Source organism: Nicotiana tabacum, chromosome 8 (assembly GCF_000715075.1).
Source record: "Nicotiana tabacum cultivar K326 chromosome 8, ASM71507v2, whole genome shotgun sequence".
Lineage (NCBI taxonomy): Eukaryota > Viridiplantae > Streptophyta > Magnoliopsida > Solanales > Solanaceae > Nicotiana > Nicotiana tabacum.
This window is the reverse complement of record NC_134087.1, coordinates 92,300,321-92,306,320: the sequence shown is the minus strand read 5'-3', so window position 1 is coordinate 92,306,320 and position 6,000 is coordinate 92,300,321.

Sequence of the window (6,000 nt, the reverse complement as noted above, 5' to 3'; positions counted from 1 at the left end):
TTCCAGAACATTGTGTGTTAAATAGATGGTTTGTATATGGATTTATATGTGGAAATTAGTAGAAATTTTGGATTTTGACGAAAACCCTAGAAGTTGGTATTTTATGAATTTGGCCACGAAATTGGACATGGCATTTGGAATAAATTATATATTTGAGTTTGTGGTGCTACGAGTAAAGTATATCTTTGAAATTTTTTGGAATCCGAACAAGTGGGCCCGAGGGTTAACTTTATTGACATTTTGAGCAGAGATGGAAATTGTTATGAATTATTTTATTATGAGTATTAGAGTGTATTTTCATTTGTTTGCATATTTTTTTGACTAGTGTTTGAGTGACGGGCATCGGCTTAAGATGTTAGAGTGGCGTTGGAGTCGATTATGGAATTTCGGAGCGAGGTAAGTCTCCTGTCTAACTCTGTCGGGGGAAAAATATCCCTAGGTGATGTGATTGCTATGTGCTACAAGTTTTGGGTGCTACATACGCGCGAGGTGATGAGAGTCGTGCATAACTAAAGCTTGTTATGTCCGGGTAAACTTAGAATTTTATCATGCAATATTTGAATTACTTGAACTTATCCTACTGGCTTAGTTAATTGAAATTATAATTGAACTTGAGTTAGAAATTACATATATCATAGGCCAAGCCTTATCACCTTGAGTTGTAGCAGAAATACTTGAGAAACGATAAAGGTTATACTCACTTGTACTCGTGTACTGAATTGGCGCGTCTCGTAATTTGCCAATTTCCTCCTTTCTTTTGGAGCGGGCCGAACGCCTCGACAGTATATAGATGCATCTATGGATTGTGTCACATGTCGCTTGGCAATGTACACGTTATTCAGGATCGAGCCGAACGACCTCGGCAGAATCCTGCATTATATTCAAGTAGTCAAAATATTCACGAGCAAATCTTCCTACTGATGCTCGGCATTTTATGGTCCTTCTTATTTATTTGGTAATGGAACTTGGCATGTTCTGAGATATTAAGGTAGAATACAAGATCGAGAAATTTATGCTCTAAATGTAATAATTGGAACATTATGAAACTTCAGATTTACTCCACTATTGTTGTGCGCTTCAAATCTGTTATGATTTATCATTTATTTTATTTGGACCACTAGTAAGTGTTGATGTCGACCCCTTATTACTACTTCTCAAGAGTTAGGCTAGATACTTATTGGGTACGCATTGATTTACGTGCTCATACTGCATTTCTGCACTAAATGTGCAGGATCTGACAGGTCATTTGGTGATCATCTTAGCGCGTGTGCGCACATTTGAGGTTTATGTGAGTTGCATTCCAGACTACGCACCGTAATCCATCGAGTCTCCCCTGTATTATTTATTTTATTATGTCTTATTACATTTGGTACAGCTATTGCATTATTATTGTACTCATTAGAAAAATGCCCATGCACTTGTGACACCGAATTTAGGGAGTTCCTACTGGTTGTTTGTTATCGTAGATCACATAATTATCTATCTACTCTGTAAATTCTATTTTATACTATTTAATTACTGGAAATTAGTAATTTCAAAGTAATAAAATGGGTAATCTAATCGACAAGTCACAGTTAGCTTGCCTGAAGGCGGTGTTGGGAACCATCAACGACCTATAGTGGTTTTGGGCCGTGATAGCTTGGTATCAGAGCGTTAGGTTTACATAGGTCTTACGGTTCATGAGCAAGTCTTGTAGAGTCTTGGAGACTGGTACGAAGACGTCTGTACTTATCTTCGAGAGGCTACAAGGCTGTCCGGAGCAATTCCCTTCTTAATTCCTCTTCGTGCGGTTTGATTCCTTTGAGGCTTATGCCTTTATTTTCTTCCTACTCAATCTTATGCGACATGAAGGGCTTGATATCACTTGGACATCGAAGAGTTGTAGGGTACTACAGATATGGTGCAGGATGTTTTTCCCTGCATGTTCGGGCAGGCTATCATTGTTGCCTTACTGAAACATGTTCGTTTTATTCCAACTTAGTATCTATATTCCTTATAGTTTTGAGACTGTACACAAACTGCTATAATGTTCATGCGTTGTTATCAAAAGCTGTTGGTGTAATAGTAGGGTGCTTGTTTATGTGTCGAGGTAGTAAATGACTTGAAAGGAGGGATTCTCAGCGCATGATTTAGAGGTTCAACATTTAAATCCAGCAAAGGAAAGACAATAGGATTATGAATGTTTAGGTTTGGGTTTATGAAGTAATGAGACTTGGTATTTTTAAGCGTGGTAGATTTTTCATCTGTGATGTGGTGTCGCTGTCCTTGTTTGAATGTATTAAGGTTCGCCGTTGTTATGGTCTTCTTTGATTTGCCTATGGGGCAGGGTGCTGTGAGATGGTTCTTGAGAAGCGATTGTAAGATATAGTAGTGTGTAGCGTTTTTGGGATCGAATCGGTGTTTCAAATGTTGATGGCTCGAGAATGATGATATTCTAAGAGGTTTAGAGTTGGTAGAAATTCATTAGTTTAGGTGCTATAAATATGGATTTTGATTTGAGTCAGCATCTGTGTAGTGAAAGATGAGGAAGGACATGGTGGGAGGTGTCTCGTGGTGGTTGAATTACTAGCAAGTCAAGTATGAAAAGCAGAGGTTGAGCAGTTACTTAAAAAAGATTGTTTAGCCGAAGTGGGAGTAGCATATGGATTTTGTGGTAGGAAGCCACTTGTTTGAATAATGTTTAGAGCGATTTGAGAATCATGGTGGAGAAGTGACTAGGTTTACGGATTATATTTGGGATGGTGGCTATTGTACTGAGGAACATTGAATACGACAGAAAGGATTTTGCTTGACATGAATGGGAATGCAATGTGACTTCGAGTGTGGAATGTACTTTCGGACATTCACTTGGTGTCAAAAAGAAATAAACAGACTTGTACAGCTTGTGGATGAGCACAGGCTTAGGAGGGCTTACTGATTTTGTAGTAGTTGTACCTAGTGCAATACCGTTGGAAGATGTCAACATGGAATTTCACATGTGGGTTATCTCCTGTGAGCCGATTAATGGTTGCATGATTTTGATTATGTTTCTATGAAGAGTTCTACTTACTATCCAGTGAGAGGTTGAATAGGCGATGATGGCTGATAATTCAAAATGTTCATAAAAAGTTTAATAAGAAACTACAAGAATTTTGGTGGGTTAATTGTGCGAGATCATGGTAAATGGAAAGGAGGAATCTTGGTGGGTTCTAGGGTTATGTGATTGTAGCTTCAAGCTAAGTGGGGGAGCCCCACCGTCTATGATCGGATCACTTGGTTGTCTGCTTGTGCAGTTTCTGGTTATCAGTGGGTTATTATGACTAAGGAAAGAAAACATCTGTGGTAACTCGAGAAAAGGATTTGAGGAATGTGTGCTACATTTGGCCTTATCGATTAATGTTCTAGTTTAGGGAAAACTCTGAGTTTATGCTTCTTGTGGGTATAACGTACAAGGAAAAGAATTCAATTGGGTGCTTCTTTGATAAGGTGTTCACATGCTAACATCGCACTAGAGTTTGGTTTATATTCGAGACCAAGTCAGAGTGGGTGACTCTTAACAGTGGTCCTAATGGGTTAAAGAATTTAAGTGCAGTGCCTAAGGAACTGGAATGTTATATATTATCATTGGGTATGCAGTGCAGTACTAGAGGAAAGGAAGAAATATCTTTGAATTCACAAAAGGTATTGCAGAATGGGTGTACCAATTGGACATGTTATTGTGTGTGTAAGGAGAAAATAAGATGATTCATGAGTATTGAGACGATGTGGTCTTGTGATGCAAGTCACTTGGGACAAGTGCGGTGTCACGCCCTAAACCTAGGGAGGCGTGGCTATCACCTTGTGCTATGTTGGCCCGATCGAACCACTATGTTAACACATGATCATTTGGCCAAAACTAGAACATACATAGGCCGAGTTGGGTGAACTCATTCCTTTTGTAACTATCATGGGCCAACATGGACACAACTCATAATGTATAACTGTTAGTGGGAAAACACTGTATCAATGAACCATCTTTCTTAAAACATGAATACATATGGGCCGTCAAGGCCTCTGACGTACTGCATAAAATGAACCTATGTCTATAAAGCCTCTAAGATTATTTGACATCATATGGGATAGAGTACCGGCCTACCTATAAGTCTGTAGCAAAACTCTGACACGATGACTTATAGACTCGACTACACTCCGAATGAGGTAGTGTCATACTGATCCTTCGTTGAATGCCAATCTCGTCTATTACGAGGGCTCATCAAACTGATTATCTATACCTGCAGGCATGAATGCAGTGTCCCCAACAAAAGGACGTCAGTACGAATAATGTCTGAGTATGTAAGGCACACTAAAACATAATAGTAATTGAACATTAAGTAAAGACATATAAGAATCAACCTGAATCTTTGTATATGCTTACATATTATACTTTTATATATAATGCTTCTCTTTGAGACTATTATCCATATCATATGATGCATGACTGCCAAATAGATCAATGGTAACTGCTTGACTGGCTGTCATACAGTGGTAAATGTATGACTTCCCAACCGATGGTAAATAATGATACATAACGGCCATTGAATCCGATTTTGACCATTATTTTCATGGTGGTAACTGCCCGACCCTCCGTAGTCCGGTAGTAAATGCATGTCCGCCCAACTAGCCGTAGCACGATGGTAAATGAAAATGCATGACTGCCTAACTGACCGTAGCATGGTGATAAATGAATATGCATGACTGTTAAACCGGCCATATCACGACGGTAAATATGTAACTTCCCAACTGGCCGTAGCTCGGTAGTAAATGCATGACTGTCCGACCGGCCGTAGCTTGGTGGTAAATGCATATGCATGAAGATGCATGTATTACTATATTATAAGCATTAACATTTTTATCAAATACCTTAATAGAGACTTAGGAACATACATAGACATGCTTGAATATCACCTTTACAGGAATGAATAACACAGACATCCTTAATTGCTAAGAGTAGAATCACTTATGGAATATCATTACGTTTACATTCGTTGCTTGGATCATTCCAAAAGAAGGAAGGATTAACCTACATACCTCGTGTCGCCAACACAATCCAACAACGTACTAGTACGCCAATCCTTAATAACCTAGGACTTCCTAATTATGCTCCAACAAATCATGCCATAAACAACCATGACATGCTAATCCATGAGAGATGGAGGGATAAATTCTATATTATGATTTTGCTGCCCACGTTTTGCCCCATTAAAAGATAAAAAAATTTTGAATTAAAATCCCAAGGTTTTCTCTCAATCTCTCACGTTTTTGTGCCCTTGAAGGCTAGGTGGTGATGCTTGTTCATAATAGACGTAAACTTACCAATACTTAATGGGTTGTTGGGACCACATATAATCATTTAATAAGAAAAGAAAGCTTGGCCATGGGGCAGCCACCAAGACATACCTATCCATGTTATATAAGCCATAAGGATGGAGATTTTAGTAGTGCCGTGTGGACTCCACAATTGTCCCTTATTTTGGACACTTGTCTTCCACAACTACGCATGGGGTCCTCCTCCCTCCACTATTTCCTTAATTGATGACACATGGGTATATACTTGCACTAGTCACTTACTAAAATTAAACACCTATTCCATGACCTCACCTAATTTGCACACACACCCACCCCTTTATTCTACCTAATAAAGCACTTTAACTCCTAAGAGTCCACCTACTAACTTATAATGCTTATTCGTTATAGCTACTTACATGTGGATTGATGCCCACACAATAATTATCTACTACTTAATCTATTAATCTTCCACTAAAATCTAATGTATAATCAATTAGCCATATAATAATTTCTAGGTCTCATTTCACTTAAAAACTAATATATTTAATATACCTTACTATCATGATCATGTGGTATAACACTACTCCATAAATACGAGTTATTATACCTTGGAAGGTATTTTATCTCAAAAAGCCAAACTTCGACCAATCCCATTTTCTTCAACTCGTTAACTCTCTCATCTTCACTACTTTACTT